The sequence below is a fragment of the Ailuropoda melanoleuca genome, chromosome 5, assembly GCF_002007445.2.
Source record: "Ailuropoda melanoleuca isolate Jingjing chromosome 5, ASM200744v2, whole genome shotgun sequence".
NCBI classification, from domain to species: Eukaryota; Metazoa; Chordata; class Mammalia; order Carnivora; family Ursidae; genus Ailuropoda; species Ailuropoda melanoleuca.
The window spans coordinates 34,954,499-34,976,314 of record NC_048222.1 but is presented as its reverse complement, the minus strand read 5'-3'; the positions used below and the strand labels follow the sequence as shown (position 1 = coordinate 34,976,314).

At 43.0% G+C, this 21,816-nt stretch overlaps 1 pseudogene; it reads right to left on the bottom strand.

The window, feature by feature from the left end:
- Nucleotides 1–1,878: 1,878 nt before the first annotated feature.
- On the bottom strand, nucleotides 1,879–4,452 carry LOC100472603 (annotated as a pseudogene).
- Nucleotides 4,453–21,816: the final 17,364 nt, after the last annotated feature.

Sequence of the window (21,816 nt, the reverse complement as noted above, 5' to 3'; positions counted from 1 at the left end):
AGACACCTCAAAAGGAGAAGACCTTATTTTGAGATTGTTACCCACCTAGCAACCTTTGTTCTCTGTGGTTGACCCTACCTGGCGAGTTCTGCCCCAGTGCTGATAGTAGGGAGCGTGGTCCAAGGATGGTCTCTTGGGAAGTTGTTTATAGAAAGACTTCTGCTTAACTTCCTTTTAGCTCTCCTTGGATCTTTTCTGTCCTCCCCTGCCAATTCTTGGGCTCTGTGGAGCATACCAGCTCCCTCCTCAGCTACAGACCTTTCCAGAAATCTTAGAAAGGCTCTTACTTGGTGATGGTCCACTCTTGTTCTCTTTGCTGTATTAGGTTGTTTTACTTTTATTATCATTTTAGTGGTGTTTTAAAAGGAAGAGGAGACAAACATGTGTGTTTAATCCACCATCTTTGCTAGTACTTTATTTTTGATTTTCTATCTGTCTTCATAAATGAGATTGTTCTGATAGTTGTTCGTCTTTTCTCTAGATGACCTTTCTTTGGTTTTGGGTTCAGGCCTGCAGTAACTTTAAAAAATGGTTGACTCACATTCCAGGTGTTTCCACGCTTCAGGATAGTTTAAATTCAACCAAACATTTGTCCAAGGACTATTGCATCACTGTGACCTGGGACTATTTTTTCAAGTATAGATTCCATTTATCTTTGTACCAATACAAGAAAAATATGAAATAATATACATAAATTGATAACATTTGTTAATTCAGAAGGAGAGGGAGAGATATAGGGAGACTTAATTTTTGATTTATAAATGTCTCTATTGTTGGATTTTTTTTTTTACAACCACTATACATAACTTCTGAAAAAAAACCTTAATGGAAAAAATAGATTCCCAGGACAAATTTTGGAGACTCTAGTTCATTGAGTCTGGGAGGCCAGTGAATCTACATATGTATTTTAAAATGTACTCTGGTAATTCTAATGTACTTGCATATAAAAACCTATGGGCCTGAGATTTAGAGGGGGAAGGCACAGCAAGTGAAGGAAAGGTAGCTCTTTGACTTCTTTTTCAGTATTATCTGTCTAGTTTCTCCGCCTCTTCTTGAGGTAGTTTTGATACTATATGTATATCCTTGGAAATCACCCATTCTTTTACATTTATTCATGACAGGGGGTGTCTGGGTGGCTCAGTCAGTTAGGGTCTGATTTCGGATCAGGTTATGGTCCCGGGATCTTGGGATCGACCCCACATCAGGCTCCCTGCTCAGCATAGGAGTCTGTGTCTCCCTCTCCCGCTGCCCCCTCCCCCTGCTTCTGTTCTCTCTCTCGCATATAAATAAATAAAATCTTTAAAAAACAATTTTATTCATGACAAATTATATGTACTAATTTCTTATTACCCTCACAATCACTTTTTTATTTTATTTTATTTTATTATTTATTTGTTTATTTATTTATTTATTTATATAGAGAGAAAGAACACAAGGAACCTGAGTGGGGGAGGGGCGGAGGGTGAGGGAGAGAGAGAATCCTAAGCAGGCTCCATGTTCAATGTGGAGCCCGACATGGGGCTTGATCTCACAAACCGAGTTCATCACCTGAAATGAATCTAAGAGTCCTACGCTTAAGGGACTGAGCCACCCAGTCACCTCCATAGGCTTCCTTTATAAACATCCAGAAGAAAGTTTTCTCATCCACCTTTGCAAGATGTCTCATGAGGAAGGGAAGGTGGAGCTTCCTGGAGCAGAGCTTGGACCAGGGCTGCATGTGATAAGGAGACTCTGGGGCCTCAGTCAGGCCAGGCTAATCCGATGGTTTTCAGATGGGGTGCTGCAGGAAGGGGCCTTGGCATCCCCAGTATGAGCCCTTATCTTTATTTTGAATGACTCAAAAGCTGAGCAGATGGGGGTCAGGTGGGGAGGAAGGGCTCAGCCCAACTGGACGCTAGGCTGCAGGGGCCACCCCCGGGGTGGGGGTACCTGCAGGGATGAAGGCAGTCTTTGGACTGGTGGTCAGCCTATGCGATACCAAAAAAGGGTGATTCGCCCAGGTTCAGCCCTGCTTGCTTGGGGCTGAGCTCAGCTGCTTGGCTCTCTTTTCCAACCAGTCTTCCAGATGGCCCTCAGGGAGCTCAGTGACCTCTGGTGGCCACTCCCTGGCCCACCTCTCCTCCTCCACCTGGATACTGAGCTCCTGCAGGTCTGTCTCTGACATGTGGGAAAATCTGCAGTTGCAGCCAAAGGCACACTGGCCTGTCGGTAGAAACTTCCTGCAGGACCACTCTTCCTGTTCATCTAGCAAGATGGCAGCTGCATCTTGGAATACATCATAGCAGACCTTGTTGGCCTTGAGGTGCCGCAGCCCATTCAGGAGCTTCTGCCGTTGTGGAGGTTGTCCTGGAAGGAGCAGCTGCAGTCGTCACAGGAGTGATGCTTCCCCAGGGTCACCTGTGCCTGGCTCTGCAGGGCCTGAGGGCTCCCAGTTCCTCCTCCGTCCGTGCTCTCTAACCTTCTTTGTCTTTAATTTTAACCCCTTTCTTATTCTTCTTTGTGGTTTTTCTATTAAAGCATTTCTATTGTGGTAAAATATGCATAATGTAAAATTTGCCATCTTAACCATTTTTAAGTTTGCAATTCAGTGGCATTTAAGAACATTCGCAATGTTGTGCAACCATCACCACCATCTATTTCTGGAATTTTTCATCATCCTGAACATAAACTGTGTACTGTTAACCTTAAAAATAAAACTGCCAGTTCGTTTTTACCAGCAAAAATGGGTTTATTCAGGAATAGCAGAGAATTGCAATCTGGGACAAGCAAGCAGCAACAAAAACCATAGGCAAGTCCAGAGAACAGAGGAGAGGAACACTCTTTTATAGAGGAAAGCGGGAAGTTGGGAAAGGTGTCATAAACAAGGAGTCCATTGAAGTACATTAGGATTGGGAACCGTAGTGGCTTCTCATTGGCTGGGCTATTGCTGGAGGGGGCGGGGGTTGAGGGTAGCCTTTTCTCCTCCCACCATGATAGTAAAGTAGTATGGAGACTCAAGGTCCATCTCTTCCTCTTAGATTTGCGATTAATGATGAATGGTAGAGCGTAAGAGCTCCCCCTGCCAGCCTCCTGATTCCATTTTAGTGAGGTTTCCCGTTATTGATTTTCACAGTGCCCATTAAACATTACCTTCACATTCTTTCCTATCCCAAGCCCCTGGTAACCTTTAAACTAATTTCTGCCTCTATGAATTTGCCTGTTCTGGGTACTGCATGTAAGTGGGAGCATACAATTTTTTCTTTTGTGTCTGGATTATTTCATTTAGCATGATGTTTTCAAGGTTTATACATGTTGTATCAGAATTTCATGCTTTTTTAAGGCTGAATAATATTCCATCGTATGTACATACCACATTTTGTTTAACTGTTCCTCTGTTGATGGGCATTTGGGTTATTTCTACCTTTTGGCCCTTGTCAATACTGAGCATTAGTGTACAAGTCGCTATTTCAGTCCTTGCTTTCAATTTTTGGGGGTATGTACCTTGAAGTAGAATTCCTGAACCATATGGTAATTTTATGTTTAACTTTTTGAGAAGCTGACAGACCATTCTCTACAGCAGGTGTACCATTTTACATTTCTATCAGCAATGCACAAGGGTTCCAATTTCTCCACACCGTCACCAACACTAGTTACCTTCTGGGTTTCTTTGTTTTTAACTGTAGCCATCCTAATGGGTGTGAAGTAATATCTCATTGTGTTTTGATTTGCATTTTCCAAATGGCTAGTGATTTTGAATATCTTTTCCTGTGCTTATTGGCCATTTGTTTATCTTCTTTGCAGAAAGTTCTAGTTAAGTCTTTTGCCCATTTTTGAAGTGGGTTTTTAGTTTTTTGTTCAGTTGTAAGAGTTTTCTCCATTGTTTATTGATCTGATTTATTATTCTGTTTCTTCTGAATTCCTAAGAAACATACAGTGGATCTTCTCTATTTGTGCTGTCCCATATGGTAGCCATTAGCCACCTGTCACTATTGAAATTTAAACTTTAGTTAATTAAAATTAAATAAAATTTAAAATTCAATTCTTTGGTGGCATTTCAACTTGTCAATAGTCACATGTGACTAGTGGCTACCATATTGGACAGCACAGAATAAGCATTTTTATCATCACAAAAAGTTCTGTTAGACAACATTGTGCTAGATCTATCTTCCACATCTCTTATTTTTTCTCTAATATTCTGCATCTCTATTTTTTTTAAGATTTTATTTTATTTTATTTGACAGAGATAGAGAGGGAACACAAGCAGGAGGAGTGGGAGAGGAAGAAGCAGGCTCCTAGCAGAGGAGCCTGATGTGGGGCTCGATCCCATAACGCTGGGATCACACCCTGAGCCAAAGGCAGACGCTTAACCGCTGTGCCACCCAGGTGCCCCATCTGCATCTCTATTTTTATGGTCTTTGTTCTGAGAGATGCCCTTGACTTTGTCATTCATACCTTGAATTGGTCTTCACTCATGCCCAATGACATTAATGACACCCTAATATTTAATTTTCAATCTTATTTGGCAATTAGCTTTATAAATATCAATATTTCTTTTGTTCTTTTATTGCTACCTTTCCAGGGGAACATATTCTTATAGATGCAGTTTGCTTTTGATTAACTACAAGGACACTAGTTCCCTTAAAAAATTTTTTTATGTTCCCTGTCTCCTGAATTAGCTTTGTTTCCTCCAGGGTTGAATGTCCTATTTGTTCATCTTAGTTCCTCTCTTCCATGCTGTTGGTTTTCCTAATGTCTAGTGATCCTTAATTGTCCATTTATATTTTTTGAATGCAAGACTAGGTTGACATATAGCTCATGTTTATTATCTTAACTGAAGCTCCATTTCTGCAACTGGGATCACTCCTTAATTGCAGGATTGATGGAAGGCTCTAGGTTGGGAACGGATAAGCTACCACAGTTATTAAAACAAAGGGAAGGCTTTATTGTAGAAGTGAGCATTTCATTTCAATCATGGGTGGGCTGCATTCCCTTATTCTCTTTCTTCTTTTCCTCCAATTATATTGTGAACGTACAGAATTATCTTGGGCCTAATTTGATTCTCTGGTCTCAGGAACTGACTAGGAGTTCCCCTCAGGCAGGTTCTCCAATTTGATTAGAGAGTGGTAATCAAGGCTCTATCCTGGGGCCAAACACTGCGGCCAGGGGCTCTATATATAGAGAGGGGCTCGTTGTTTCAGGGCAGACCTTTAATCAGTTACTCCGCGGTCCATTTGTGCTCCTTGCCCTTGCTGACTCCTTGAAGCTCTTTGAGAAAATTCATCTCTAGCTTAGGGTTCAGATTTCTACTACTTTCATTTGTTTAGGATGTGAGTTTCTCTGCTGTGCTGTCTCTGTCAATTGAATGGCATTACCTATCTTCACTAATTGATCTTTGCTTTTGTGGACTTCCGGTGTATTAGATGGAGTTAATCCTCAATTTATAGTCATCAATTAACATTGCTTCATCGTCATCATCAGCATTATTGCTATTACTATTACTTATTTCATCATCCTGCTCCCTCTCAACTCCTGCTTTATGGGATGAATGTCTTTTTGCATCATGTAAGTATGCATTTTTAACTGATATAAGTGGTACTAAAAGATTTGTCTTCTTTTTTCAGTGTTGTGTTTAAATATACATCTACGATATTCTATAACTATTCAACTAATGCTTTAGGATGCAGCTGGTGTTCCATTATAATCCTCCACTACATTCATTTATTTATTCTCTGGTGTCAGATACCTCAGTTACCTCCAACTCCCCACCCCCACAAACACTTGACAGGGATTTCTATCTGCCCATGTATTTCAACACTTGCTATTTCTTTACTTTCTCATTTTTGCCCACCTGGTGGACACGAAGTAGTATTTCATTGCTGCTTTAATGTGTATTTCTTTTTTTTTTTAAGATTTTTTATTTATTTATTTGACAGAGATAGACAGCCGGCAAGAGAGGGAACAGAAGCAAGGGGAGTGGGAGAGGAAGAAGCAGGCTCCTAGCAGAGGATCCTGATGTGGGGCTCGATCCCAGAAAGCCGGGATCATGCCCTGAGCCGAAGGCAGACGCGCAACGACTGCGCCACCCAGGCGCCCCTTAATGTGTATTTCTTGAGCATCTCTTCCTATTTACACATTGACACTTTGGATTTCCCCTTCTGCAAATGGCGTATTACATTAGCCAGGATATACTAGATTATGCTGCTCTAACGAACAACGAAAAACTCTTATTGGCTTAAAAGGAGAAATGTTTATTTCTTGTTCTTGTTGGTTGTCAGAGACGTTCTAGTCCTCAGCCACTCAGGGCCCCGGGATGATGGAGCAGCCATAACCTTAGATATTGCCAGTCATTACCCCAGAGAGAAAGAACATACGGTGAATAGTGTATTGGCTCCGGAGCTTCTGTCCAGAAATGACACACATTATTTCCACTCACATTTCAATGGCCATAGTTAACTTTCAGGGTATGGTAAGGGACAATCCTACTATGTGTCCGGAAGGAGGAGAATGGAAAACATTTAGTGAATATCACTCATGACAACCATTGTCTGTCCTTCTGGTCTAAATCTATTCAATTTGGGTTTTTTCCACTCATGAAAACTACACTCCCTCCCTACATAAGGTAGTTGTCTAAACATTTGGAGGGAAGGAAATTTTTTTTCTTTCTAGCCTTTGAGGGTAGATACCCTGTAATAAAAGACAGATTAACAAGAGAAAAATAAACAAAAGATTATTAACATGTATATTTCATATATACACTGGAGAAACTCAGGGAAGAGTAATGTAAAGAGATAGTTTAGAATGTAGATGAACACAGCATCTTCAACAAAGAACAACACATTTTTAGAGAAATGACAGGACAAAAAAAAAAACAAAACCCAAAACCCCACACATTTTTAGGCTTCCAAGGGTGGCAAATGTGGGAAGGCCAATATATGGGAAACTAATGGTAGCTAGAGGCTAGTTGGTAAAGTTTGCATGTAGATTCCTCTAGTGACTCCAAACTGAGAGGGTCTAAAGTTACTTCTGGTGATTAACTTTCATTTTCCCTGGTAGAGAGGGAAGGAGGGACACCTTTGAGAACTTATGTCCTGCTTTTAGGCAAATAGGAGAAGAACAGAGAGATTTTCTTGTATTTGCTTTTTCTCAATTGCCTTCGACTCAAAATAATCCTCATGTGAAAGTGGCATATTTTGGGGTGACATAATCTGGTTTCTTTCACATTCCACCCTGTCATCCACACTCTCTATCCCAGGAACATATAGTTCCTTGCTTTGGCCCTGATTTCCTGCTCTGGGAGTAGCTACCTTGTCCTTTACTCTCCATAACCCTTGCTGCACCTTCTAGAAGATTCCTTGCTTTCCATCATTCTCTTTGGCCTTATCTGTCCATTGATGATTGGGGGTTCTAGAGTCATTTTAAGGCTCACGGGGTCATAAACTTTATGCTCATAATTTCTTTGGCCATGCAATACTTTCTAAAACCTTAGTAACCTTCTTATTTATTTCGCTGTAGTAAGTTCTGTGTGAGAGGGCTCATCCACCACCATTTTCCAGATGTATTTCTTGGATTTGCTAGATTTCTTACTCACCCTATTCCACACCCTTTCCTTTTTTCATAATTGCAGGTATGGTATTGAGTTTATCAGGCTGTTGTAGAAGAGCTGCACATTTAGTCTCTTAGTACCATTTTATCAAATTAAAAGGAATCACTGATACCTCACCTTTAGTTAAACCCTCACTCTGAGACAACTTTATCCATGCAAAGGTTCTCATCAATGGATAAACTTGACATGATCCTTGTCAAAAGACTGAGATTTTAATGAGCATTGTCCCTCCAAGCCCTCCTCATTTTTCCTTTTACTTGTGAGGGTTGAGAAGCAGTTATCATTTCCAACTGTGCAAGACCCCCATTTTCTGGTCCTTTTCAATCTCTTTCCATTCCTGCTTGGAAATGTGCCAGTTACTTTCTGCTTATTTCAAATGCAGTCAACAGAAACTAACGCTCGCTATTATCTTCCTTTCCTCTAGGGTTAAAAGTTTATTAGGTATAAGACCTGCCCTCCAAGTTATTGCAGATGACAGTTTTATTCAATATTTTGCCACTATATAATGTAAAATGCTATCCCTCCAACATCTGCTTACAGTTTCCTTGCTCCCTGGTGACCAGCTCCAAAGCCATTGCCATATATTTTAGATTATACTGTTATGTTGGGGCCCCCTTCCTGTATCAGTTAGGATGGATTAGATTAGGCTGTGTGACAGACAACCATAAAATCTTAATGGCTTGAAACCACAAAGGAGTGTTTCTAGGTCACTGCAAGTCAACAGGGGTCTCCAGTTATCATAGCCACTCAGAGACCCAGGCTAATGTTAGCTACCATCTCTAACATTGCTTGTCACCAAGCCAAAGGGAAAGAAAATGTGGTAAATGATTCTTAAGCTTCAGCCTTGAAGTGACACTGGTCACTTGCACTGAAATTTCATTGATTTATCAAGGTATATGGCCCCATCTAACTTTAATGAGGTAGGAAAGTGTAATCCCACTATGTATCCAGGAGGAAACAAAAAATATTTGATGGAACTGATGACTATCTCACATACTTTGTCCATTTTCATTGTAGTTCCTGTCATTTTTTTGTTGATTGTTAGCGTACTGGTAGGGTCTAGAAGATGGTGCTCTCTCATCAGTTTTAAACACTGAAAAGACCTTCTCACCACCATTCTTCCATGAACTTAACTATGGTTAGTTCTTCACCAAGTAGACATCATTTATGTTGGTGTAGATCAATTCATTTATTTTTTCCAGATTGAAATTTGTACATTGAGAATTTTGTTTAAGAAATCCTTTCCTGGGGTTCCTGGGTGGCTCAGTCGGTTAAGCGTCCAACTCTTGATTTTGGCTCAGGTCATGATCTCAGGGTTGTGAGATCGAGCCCCACATTGGGCTCTGCACTGGGCATGGAGCGTGCTTAAGATTCTCTCTCTTCTTCTCCTTCTGCCCCTCCCCTCACCTGCTGGCTTGCATGCATGCTTGCTCTCTCCCAATAAAAATTTTAAAAAAGAACAACAAAAAAAGAAGTCCTTTCCTGTCCCAAAGTCACAGGTTGTGGTCATATACTTTCTTCTATCACCTCCATCTTATATTTTCCACATTCAGATTTTCAATTCATCCAGAGTTCACTTTTTTAAGGGATTATGTAGAAATATTAACCCTAAAATAACCCACTATTCTCAATATCATCAACTATAAAGTTCATTATTTCTCTCCTGAGTTATGATTCCATCTTTAACATATTTCAAATTCATGACATCTACTTTTGTTCCATTGACTTATTTGTTTGGGTTTTTAAAAAGATTTTATTTTTAAGTAATCTCTACACCCACCATGGGGTTTGAACTCACAGCCCCAAGATTGAGAGTTGCACAATCTACCGAGCCAGCCAAAAGTCCCTGTTTCAATTCCAGTTCTACATTATTTTTAACACTATGGCTTTGTAGAGTGTGTTAATAAGTCTTAGGAAAAATCTTTGCTCTTCTTCAAAGTTGTCTTAATTATTTGTGAACTTCTAGTCTTCTCTATAAATTTCAGAATCAATTTGTTAAGTTTCTAATTTATTTATTTTTTTTTAAAAAGATTTTATTTATTTATTTAACACAGATAGAGACAGCCAGCGAGAGAGGGAACACAAGCAGGGGGAGCGGGAGAGGAAGAAGCAGGCTCATAGTGGAGGAGCCTGATGTGGGGCTCAATCCCAGAACGCCGGGATCACGCCCTGAGCCGAAGGCAGACGCTTAACCACTGTGCCACCCAGGCGCCCCTCTAATTTATTTTTGATAGAAATTCTACCAAAAGTGTTAATTAATTACAAGGAAATTTTACCTCTCTGTGATGTTAAAATTTCTCATTCTTTAACATCCTATATCTCTTCACATATTCCGGTCTTCATTTATGTCTTTTGTTAGAGTCTTAAAATTTTTCTTGTGCATTCTTTGATAAGTTAGTTTCTATATATAATATGGCTTTTTATTGCTATTGTGAATAGCGTCTGATTTTATATTAAATTTTCTGGTTGGTAATAGCTGATATAGAAGAATGTTACTGATTTTAAAATTGTGTTAATATTGCTTATTAATCTAAAAATTTGTGTGGTATTCTGTTGCAATTTCTATGCATAAGGTCACATCTATCATTTGGAAGTAATTGAGTCTTTGCTTCTTCTCCAAATCTTAAATTCTCTTCTTTGCTTTTTCATTTCTATTATTACAATGCCAAGGTTGAATAGTGGTGGGGATATCATTCATCCTTGGCTTGTTTGTAATTTTAAATGGTCTGTGCCTTCAAGCATGATGTTTTTTGAGGTATTCAGTGAAAGCCATAGATCTTCAATGAACTATTTAGTCAGTTTTGGTGGACATAGAACATTTCCTTTACCTTAGAAAGTTCCCTTGTGCTACTGCATAATCTCTCTCCCTCTATAAGCATCTACTATTCTTATTTTTTTAAAGATTTATTTTATTTATTTATTTGGGGGGAGGGGCAGAGGGAGAAGAGAGAGAGAAGCAGATTCCCTACTGAGTGTGGAGCCCGAGGTGGGGCTCGATCCCACAAAGCTGAAATCATGACCTGGGCTGAAACCAAGAGTTGGTCGCTCAATGACTGAGCCACCCAGTGTCCCCACTATTCTTATTTTTATAATTATACATTAATTTTGCCTATTCTAGAATTTCATGTAAATGAAACTAGAACAGAATGAACTTTTATGTGTCTAGTTTCTTTGAACCAATATAATATTTTTGAGATTGACCTCTGTTGTCGATTGTACCAGTAGTTTGCTCTTTTTTACTGGTTGGTAGGATTTCATTGTTTTACTAACCACAGATCATTTGTTTCCATCTAATGGGTATCTGGGCTGTTTCCAGATTAGGACTATTATAAATAAAACTGCTATAAACATTCTTATAGAAGCTTTTTTCTTTTTAGTTTTATTTATTTTCTAGAGAGAGAAAGTGTGTGTGCATATGAGCTGGGGGAGGGACAGAGGGAGAGGGAAAGAGAGAATCCTGAAGCAGACTCCCTACTGAATCTGGAGCCCAAAGTGGGGTTTGATCCCAGGACCCTGAGATCAAGACCTGAGCCAAAATCGAGAGTAGGCCACTCAACTGACGGAGCCACCCAGGTGCTCCTATACAAAGCTTTTTGTGGACATACGTTTTTATTTATATAGGAGTGGAATTGTTTGGTCATTGAGTAGATGTATGTTTAACTTTTTAAGAAACTATCAGTTTCCCACAGTGGTAGTTTAATTGTATGCTCCTACCAGCAATATATGAGAGTTCCAGTTGCTCCACATCTCCTATAACACTTAGCATTGTAAAGTGTTGTAAATATTTTTCATTTTAGCCATTATATCAGAGATGTGTTTCCTTACTGTCCTTATGTTGGACTGGTGCTTAATTGTTGTTTTAATTAGCATTTCTCCGATGACTAATGATTTCAAACACTTTTATCATCCACTTATTGGTCATTGGTATACCTTCCTTTGTGAAATATCTGTTTTTGCCCATTGAAAAAACTGTGTTGTTTGCATTTTCGTCATTGAGTTGCAAGAGTTCTTTATATGTTGTGGATACAAGCCCTTTATCAGATATATGTGTTGTGAATATTTACTTTCAATCTGTAGCTTGCCTACTTGTTTTCTTGATAGTGCTTTCTGGTGAATAGAAGTTCTACATTTTGATGAGATCCCAAATCAATCTTTTCTTTTATGATTTATATTTTCTGGAGCCTCCCTTAGAAACCTTTGCTTTCTCAGTGGTCATAAAGATATTCCCCTAGCACTTAGAGTAGCTTTATTATTTTAGCCCTTATGTTTCAGTTTATGATCCATCTCAAATTGGTTTTCGCATACAGAATAATGTAGGAGTTGAGGTCTTTTCATTCCCGTATGGATACCCAGTTGTTCCAGCACCATTCTGGGGGGACATTTTTCTTCTCCCACTGAATTTGACATTTTTATCAAAAGTCATTTGGCTGTATATCTGTGGGTGTATTTCTGGACTTTCTGTCTGATTCCATTGATTTGGCCATCCTTCCACCAATAGCACATTATGTTGGCTACAGTTTGGGGTTTTTTTTTCTTTTGGTCTGAAAATGTCATTATTTTGTTTTCATATTTTGAAGAACATTTTTGTTGGAGATAGAATTGTATGTTTGCAGGTTTTTTCTTTCAGCACCTTAAAGTTGTCATACCATTTCCTTTTAGTTCTATAGTTTGGGGACAAAATTATAAATTTTTCCATTGCTGCTTTGAAAGTAATGTGTTTTCATTCTCTGGATGCTTTAAGATTTGCTACTTAGCTTTGGTTTTCAGCAATTTGACTATTAAGTGCTTAACGTAGCTTCCTTTGTATTTATTCTGCTTGGGTTTCAACAAGCATCTTGAATCTGTACATTGATATCTTTGATCAATTTTGGAGTTTTTGGTCTTTCTCTTCCAATTTTACTCCTGTTTTATTCTCTCTCTCCTCTCCTCTGGGACTCCAGTTGCACATATGTTTAAGCCTTTGATTGTGTACCACATGTCTCCTGTGCTCTGTCATTTCCATTCTTTTTTCTCTGTGGGCTTCAGTTTGGATAATTTATATTGATATTTGAGTTCATTAACCTTGTCTGTTGCTCTTAAATCCATCCAGTGAATTTGTAATTACAGATATTGTATTTCATAGTTCCAGAAAGTCTATTTGATATTTTTACGTTACAATTCTCTGTTGAAGATTTCTTTTTTTTTTTATAATTTTGTCATACTTTGCATTTTTCTCTTTGACATATTTGTAATAGTTATTTAAAATGCCTTGTCTGCAAAATAAAATAACATGTCTTGCCTGCTAACTGCAAAACCTGGGGCATCTGTGGGTCTTCTTCTATTATTGATTTTTTCCCCCGAGAATGTGTGATCACATTTTCCTGTCCTTTCAGATGCCTTATAATTCTTTATTGTATGCCAGAGACTGTATATACATGAACTGAGACTGAAGATGATGATATTTTCCCCAGATAGGTTTTACCCTTTCTTTGTTAGGTAGATAAGATAAGGAACCAATCATAACAATATGATTAGAAAATGAACTGAATTGGGGTGGGGTTGTAGTTTTGTTAGTCCCTAACCTCCTTGGCCATAAGACACTATGCGAAATTCATTTATGCCTTTCAGAGGCTTGAACTTAGCTCTTTAGCCTCCCAATCAACACAGCATCAAAATTTGGCAAATATCATAAAAGAGAGCTATATAATTGACAACCTCCCCCCTTCCTCTAGCAGAACTTTGTCTCCTAAGCACTGTGAGTCTGTGGGAAATTTCACTTTATTATTCCACACCCTCCTCACTCACCCCCAGCTTCCTGTGCCACTCAAGCACTCAGCAAATATTCTATGGGAGAAAACTGAAGGCCACCATTGATTTCCCATCTCTCATCCTTATTATTCCATTGTCCTTCCCTCCAGCCCAAGGAAGGAATGGCTGCCCCCAGGCTCTGAATCCTGTCTCTTTCTGCCTTCTTAGAGATCTTTATGTAGCACATATCATACCCCTTCTCCCCCATGCAACTTGTCTTCTTCCTCTCTTGATACCTTCCCATAAGCACATAAGCTCTGATCTCTCATATCTTGAAAAAAGCGCTGCAACCTTTTTTCATCTGTGTGGTCTTCAACTACTGGTCCTTCCATTCACCCATCCACAGCTCAACACACTGTAGCTGAACACCTACAATGTGCCAGGCAGTATCCTAGGTGGAATACAGCATGAACAAAAACAAAGTCCTGACTCTTACGGAAATTACATGCTATGGAGGGATACAGAAAATAAATACATAAGCAACAATGTATAGTCAGAAGGTTAATAAATTCTAAGGGGGGAAAAAACAAGCAGAATGAAGGAGTTGGAAATGACTGGGGATGGGGACTAGATGAGTATCACTTTATATAGGTTGGTTGGGGAAGCCTTCCATGGTAAGGTAACATCTGAACAGAGACCTGGAAAAAGTAAGGGAATGAGCTACATGGACCCCTGGAGGAAGAGTGTCCTAGTCAAGGGGAAATAGCACATGCTGAGGTCCTGAGGCCAATGTGCCCGGTGTATTCAAAGAACAAGGAAGGGAGCATGAAGAGGAAGCAAGGAGAGGAGTGGCAGATGAGATCATAGGAATAGCAGGGGGACAGGTCAGGCAGGGCTTTAGAAGACAATTTAAGGACTCAGTTTTTACCTCGGAGAAATCTGGAGGAATGAAACTTCGCCTATATTTAAAAGGATCACCCTAGCTGTTGTGTAGATAGTAAAATATAGACAGAAAAGGAAGCAAAGAGACCGATTAGGGTGCTACTGCAATACAGGCATATGACAAAGATGGCTTGGACCAGTGGAGGTGGAACGAGGTCATCCGGTTCTGAATATATTTTGAAAGTAGATATAAAAGGATTGCCAATGTGGGGTTTGCAAGGAAGGAAAATCAAGGATAACTGCAAAGCTTTTGGCCCTAGCTATTGGAAAAATGGAGTTGTCATAACCTGAGATGAAAAGGCTGTACGAGAAAAGGGTTTTTTTCCCCAATTTTATTTAATTTTATTTCCATAACAGGGGGTGGAAATTATAAGTTTGATGGGAGACAAGTGGAGATGCTGAGTAGGCAGTCAGATATACAGAGTTCAAGGACCCATTCCAAGCTGGAGATTTAAATTTGAGAGTTGTCAGCGCGTAGATAATATTTAAAGCCATTGGAGGATGAGATGACCAAGGGAATGGGGATAGAGCCAGAAGAAAAGAGTTCTGAGTACTGAGTGCCGGTCTTCCCAACATGAAGGGGTTGGCGGGAGAGAAGAATCCAGCCCAGGAGATGAGAAGGATCCAGCTCAGGAGATTAGAAGGAGCAACCAGTGAAAGAAGAAGAAAAGCAAGAGAGGGGAATGTTCTAGAAGTAGGAAGTGTTTCAAGAAAGAGAGTGAATGAATCGGGGGAGTGTGAAAAGATTGATGATGAGAGAGAGAGAGAGAGAGACTGGAGTGATGTCCTCAAGGAGATGAGAATATGCAAGAGGGGGCTGGCCTCAGTAGGAGCACCCCGTCTCGTCCCACCCACAGCATTGGGGCAGGTGGAGCAAGTGGGCCCACTTGCTCTTTCTTCTCTTCCAGCTCTGCTCTTCTCAAGGGTGGCTTTCCCCTTCTGCCTCCACAACCTGATCCCTTTCTTGGTCTCAGACCCATGAGATGCACCACTGGGGTAAACAGATCAGAGTCTTCACAACCTGTGCAATGTCTTAGAAAAGTGACCCAGGCAGGACTCTGACGCTATTCATTTACCAAATTCTTCCCATTCTTCAAGGTCACCTAGAAGCTCATCTCCTCTGGGCACCCTTCCCAAACCTCCACGACCCCAGCCCACAGTGCGTCCTCCTCCCCGCCTCCCACTTCCTCCTCCAACCTTAAGACTGGCATTGAAGAGCATCATCCTTGGAGACCTAGGTAGCCGCGAGGAGGAAGGCCCTCTTCAGTTGCATTTTGACACATCACCAGTAGGGGGCTCAGGGAAGCAAGTGCGTCCGTCAAGCACAGTGGGCACAACTTGTGAAAGGGTGGGAAATGGGAGGCAATCTGTTAGTTCCTTCCTGACTTTGCAGACTGCTTGTGCATGTGCTGGCCTGCTTCATTAGTCCTGCCTGCTTCAGGGCCCAGGGGGAAATCCTTCAGGTGTTCTCAGGGAGAAACATCGGTGATTCAGCAGGCGCTGGAAGACACCGGGCAGGGCTCTTTCAGAGGAAAAGGAGGCAGAGACCCAGAACAGCTAACCCATTCTCCTGGTCACATGCGCCGTCCTTGGCAGGGCTGGGAGGAGAGGCCTGGTGTCCTGGTTTCCAGCCCGCCTGGGCCTGAGCCATTCACTCCAGAGTTCAAACATTCTTTCAGCTACTCCGTTAGGAGGGATGGGGGTGGGGGAGGGGAGCCTGGCTGAGGAGCCTGGAGGAGAATAAGCTGGGGTCCTGCCCTGAGGAACTCTCAAAATTACATGGGACAAGCAGAGAACACTGAGCAGCACATGTCAAAACCAACCAGAGTTGAAGCTGGCACATGTTTCTTGAAGGAGACAGGGAAGTAAGTGAATTTGTCCAGTTTGAGAGGCTAACCTCTGACTGACTCCCGGTCCCTGAGGGGAGGGAACTGAGCTGTGTGAATATTTACAGAGGTATGGACGGTGTGAAGATGGATGAAATGGAACCCCATTTTGACAGCACTGCTGACCCCAACAGAATGGAACAGGGAATTTCTAGGGTGAGTGGTGACACCCCAGGGGTGGCTCGATCATTCCTCAGAGGTGGCCATGCGTCTCCCTGAGGGCGTAAAGTCTGCCACTGCTCAGGACCCTGTTTGGAAACCCACGGCCCATCGCGGGTTTGTCTGTGGAGGTGCTGGGTTTCCTCGGAAAGTCTGGTTGTAGAGATTTCTTTAGAAGTTGTATTTGTGATGATCTCATCATAGGAAACGAGGAAAGAAGAAGAGATGCCAAATCTGTTATTGTGCTGAAAATCCTGCTTTAAGAAAACAATCGCAAGATTGTGTTCATTAGCAACTGCTAACCACAAAAGTGGAAAAAGCAGTTAAGCCAATAAGAAATAATCCCCATGCCTGATGTAGTGAGTGTCCTCGGGGATTGGGCCAGTGGGGAGAGAGCCCACTTCTGGTGGCAGAAACAGGATGGGAGGGAAACTGTCAGAGGGCTGGCTGGGGACACTGCCGCTCATACAGCCTGCTTACCTCAGACTGGGCTTCTCGCCAGGATCAGAGACCCGAAGGGCCACCGAGCCACACCCAAGGCATGGTCCAGGAAGGACCACTTCCATCACATCCCGCATGTCTCCACATGAGAGGGAGAGTGGGCTGAGGGTAGCCAGCAAGAGAAGGGGGCTGGGATTGGCAGTCAGTCATCCTGCCTCAGAAATGAGGGTTTGGCTGGGGTGCCTGAGTTGGTTCAGTGTCTGACTCTTGGTTTCAGCTCAGGTCATGATCTCAGTGTCATGAGATGGAGCCCTGCGTCGGGCTCCATGCTGGGCCTGGAGCCTGCTTCAGATTCTCTCTCTCTCTCTGGGGGCACCTGGGTGGCTCAGTCAGTTGGTTAAGGGTCTGCCTTCTGCTCAGGTCGTGATCTTGGGGTCCTGGGATCAAGCCCTGCATTGGGCTCCCCACTCAGTGGGGAGTCTGCTTGTCTCTCTGCCCCTCCCCCACTCACACTCTCATTCTCTCTCAAATAAATAAATAAAATCTTAAAAAAAAAAAAAAAAGACTCTCTCCCTTTCCCTCTGCCTGCCCTCCCCTTGCCTGCTTTCTCTCTCACTCACCAAAAAAAAAAAAAAAAACCAAAACCCAAAAACTAGCAGGTGAATAATGCCCCACTCAGGAGGACAGAATAAACTGTTCTTACTATTGGGGCAGCTTAGCTTTCTCTTGTATCGGTACCAGGGCTGGGACCATGGTCAGATGTCCTGAAGATGTCCAGACACGGTATCTCAAGTCCAACTAAAACCACATGACCATCGTGAGTCCCCGTAACTGAAAAACCAACACTAGTGTTTAAGATTTAGCACCTGGATTGAGACTAGGATTTCTGGATTTCAAGTGGCTTATCCACTGTCTTCCCTAGGAAGGTCTCCACTGCTGGCTTCTCATGAGGGGCCCCTTGTTCTCCAAGCCCGGGGCTCTTGGTCTTATCCTTCTAGCTGGATCCCTTAACTTGTTTTGTTCTGTGCTCTCTCCTCTGAGCCTGTCATAGGCCAAACCTGGGAGCCGGACCAGGGCAGGGGGACATAAATGAGGCCCCTGTGATGCAACACTGAAGGAGGCACTCACTCTCGGGGTTGTGCAAGTGCTGATAACTGGGTTATTTGCACGTGACTAGAAATCATCAGAAAAAAAAACAAAAATTAAAACAACTCCCAATACGAGGGGAAACGTCTCCTGGCACCACAGTGCTGTTTTAGTTTCGTTGTTTTGCTTCTTAACTCCATCCCAGCCCTCCTGTTTGGAGAACCACCCTGAGCCTCCAGCAGCAGGACGGACTCCAAGATGGAGTTCTCGTATCAGAAGCACCGGAAGTGCGGGCCGGAGAAGGAAGAAGAAAGCAGGAGGAGGTGAAAGCTGCCACCGGGGACAGGGGAGGAGGACAGATACTGGAGAGGGTGGCCAGGGAAGAAGAGGGGACAGTGGGTTAGATGGGGGCAGCTGGACATACAAGGCAGGTTAGAAGATGTTTTGTTATTTTGCAGTGTATGTATCGGATGGGGGGCGGGTAAGGTGTTCTTGAAGGGTCAGTTCTGCTCTTTTTTCAGGCTGCTTCTATTTTGCAGGCCAGATGCTTCCAGATGGAAGTATTTGGATCTGGACACCTGAAGCTTACTCAAGTGCCAGGAATAAGAAAGCAGAAAGCAGGAACGCGCTCTGGTCACTGTGCTCCATACTCAACCCTACACTGGATCCGGTCATTTAGGGGAAACTTGGTTGCCTGAGACAGTCCGGGCTGGCGGGCTGGCGGGCTGGCTGGCTCCAAATGGCAGCCCTGTGCGCCTTAAATGAGTGGGTGGGGCTGGGTGGGGTGGTGGCCTTTGCCAAGACATCAAGGACTTGAGACCTGAGAATACAAACAAGTCTGGAGGTAATGTGCAGCCTGAGTAAGGGGAGGCCAAGGCCAAGTTACTGGTAAGTGTCACAGAGAACTTGGAAAAAATGCCCAAAGGGGCAGCCCCCAGCATGGCCAAGACTTGATTTTTCTTTCTTACGGAAATGGAAGAGTTCTGGGTATTGTTCTTAGGGGAGGCCCGCCAATGTCTCTGAGCTGCTTTCTGAAAGTTGGGCTGCTTAGCTGCTCTAAGGAGCCCCCCCCCCATTTAGCTAGGTGAAGGAATCCCGTTTGCTTGATTTAAGGGTATTCAAATAGATGAGGAAAGTACACGTCCTTTTGTATGTTAAGGAGGCAAAAGGAAGCCATCTCTGAATTTTATCGACAACTCAGAAATTTCCTTTCCAGGGAAAGTAATAAGGGGGTGGTCAGAACATCGCCTCCCTTTGCCAGAATGACGGTCTGATGTTCCTTGCAGAGAGCCTGGGGAGGACGAGAGCGTGGAGCATCACTAGTTATCCCGCATCAATCCCAAATGAGCGATGGCAACTCTGGGGGCAAGGCCAAGGCCTGGGAGCAATCCACGGTACTTTGGGGAACCAGACTGCTTCTGACTTTCTCCTGGCCACCCTTAGCTTTTGTCCCCGGAGCTGCAGGATGGCGGCTCTACAGCCGGCTGTATGTCTGCCCTTCAGGCACAAAGAAACAGAAAAGCAAAAGGCAAAAGGCAAAGGCACGTGCCCGCTAGGCCCGCTCCTTATTTACTCTGAAAACTGTTTAATTATGGTAAAATATACATGCGGTAAAATGTACCATCTTAACCATTTCTAAGTGCACAGTTCGGTAGCGTTCCGTACATTCAGATTGTTGTGCAACCCATCTCCAGAGCTCTTTTCATCTCGCAAAACCAACTCCGTATCCGCTAAACAGCACCCCCACCCCCCTGCCGTCCCCTCCTCCTCCAGGCCCTGGCCACCATACTTCCCTCTGTCGCTAGGAATTTGACCACTTTGGGGACTTACGTAAGTGGAATCATACAGTACTTGTCTTTTGGGGACTGGCTTAGTTCACTTAGCATCGTGCCTTCGAGGTTCATCTACGGCGTAGCACGGGTCAGAATTTTCTTCCTTCTTAAGGCTGAATTATGTCCCATTATACGTATAACCACATTTGGCTTATCCGTTCATCTACTGATGGCCACTTGGGTTGTTTCTACTTTTTGGTCATTGTGAATAATGCTGCTGTGGGCGTGGGTATACAAATAGCTCTTTGAGACCTTGCTTTCAGTCTTTTGGGTTTATACTCAGAAGTGGGATTGTGGGATGCCATAGTGATTCTATTTTTAATTTTTTGAATGCTGTCTTCTGTAGCATAAGCCTATTCCTTTAACAGATTTTTCCCAAAGCCCCAACCAATGAGTTTCACTTCCATCTCATTGGCCACAGTGAGTCACGTGGCCACTTCTAGCTGCAAGGGAGCCTGGGAAATGATGTACTTTTGACTAGGCATACAAAAACACTCTCTGCACTGCGGAGATTCCTGTCTGCTGGGACGGTCACTGCAGCCGTTTGTGTCAAGGCCAGGTGTCTGAGTCTCAGCTGAGCCTGTCCTGCAGACACTCTGTCTACTCCCTGCCCTAGCTGTTTACCCTTTCAGGGGGATCAGTACCCTCTCAAGCCACTGCTTCCAGGAATGAGAGGCAGTACTCACTTCCTTTCCTCCTGACCTGTTCTCTCAAGCAATTACAATAAAAGTCTTCCCCCCTGCTCCACACCAATATGAACTGCCCTGTGCTATCCCTTTATTGTCCATCACGCCTGAGTCATATCTCTGCTGCCAGACTGTAAGTCCTCTGGGACAGGACCTGTGTCACCACTGCAGGGCACAAGGCACAGCATTGACTCTTGGTGGAGGGAAGGAGAGTACAATCTTCCAGATTAGTGCTGTGCCAGGATCCTGCTGCAGGGATCCTGGCTCTCTCAGCCTAAAGACACCTCTTCCTTGTATGTTTCTTCCCAGTTGTGGGGTCTGGTGGGGGCTGCTCACCCTGAGATCTATGAGATAAGGCCCATGTTGGACAGGGCCTGATAGGGTAGGGGGAGTAGTGTGGATTGGTGGGAAGGCTCATGACCTCTGAGGACTCTGGGCCAGATGGCCGGGCCTTGAACCTCTGCTGTCTGCCCCCATCCCCTGAAGCAGTTACATAGACATAGCCGCTATCAAACTTACATTCAGAAACACATGTGCGGGGCGCCTGGGTGGCTCAGTCGTTAAGCGTCTGCCTTCGGCTCAGGTCATGATCCCTGGGTCCTGGGATCAAGCCCCACATCAGGCTCTCTGCTCAGCAGAAAGCCTGCTTCTTCCTCTCCCACTCCCCCTACTGGTGTTCCCTCTCTCGCTGTCTCTCTCTGTCAAATAAATACATAAAATCTTTAAAAAAAAAAAAAAGAAGAAAGAAACACATGTGCACATAGATTCAAAAACAGAGTTGCTTACAAACACACATACCCATGCATCACTGCCACACACAGACACACACACCCACACCCCCCCCCCACACACACAGAGGCACAGAATTAAATTTGCATTCAGTGCTTAAATTCAAGGGGGCAAATCCTGTTCCTCCACTTAATAGTTTTATCCTCTAGGAAGTTATTAATCTGTTTGTGTCTCAATTTTTTTATTTGTCAAAATGAGGATAATAATGGCATTCCCCTCACTGAGTTGTGAGTATTAAATGAGATAAAATAGTAAAGAGCTTATAAGTGGTTACAACAGCTTACAGAGATGCGCATGCATTCATTCCCATTTCCTGAGCCCCCTCCCCTTTCTCTGCTGCCACTTGGTGGTAGGCCTGGCAAAAGCAGGAGCTTAGGGTCCGTTCATTCAGCCTCAGGCTTCTCACCTGTAAAATGGGGATAACGTTATCTATCTGGTGGGGCTGTTGTGAGCATCTAAAGAGGCCCAGCAGGGAAAGCTTCGAGTCTAGACCCTGGCCCACAGAATCCTCGCCAGGCTTTAGCTGTTCCTGTCTGTAACTGATGAAGAACAGGCCAGAGAGCAGGTGCAGGGACAGGATGTGCTAAGGCAAGGGCCACCCCCCCCCCCGCCAAAAAAAAAAAAAAAAAAAAAAAAAAAAAAAAAAAAAAAAAAAAAAAAAAAAAAAAAAAAAAAAACACGGGGAT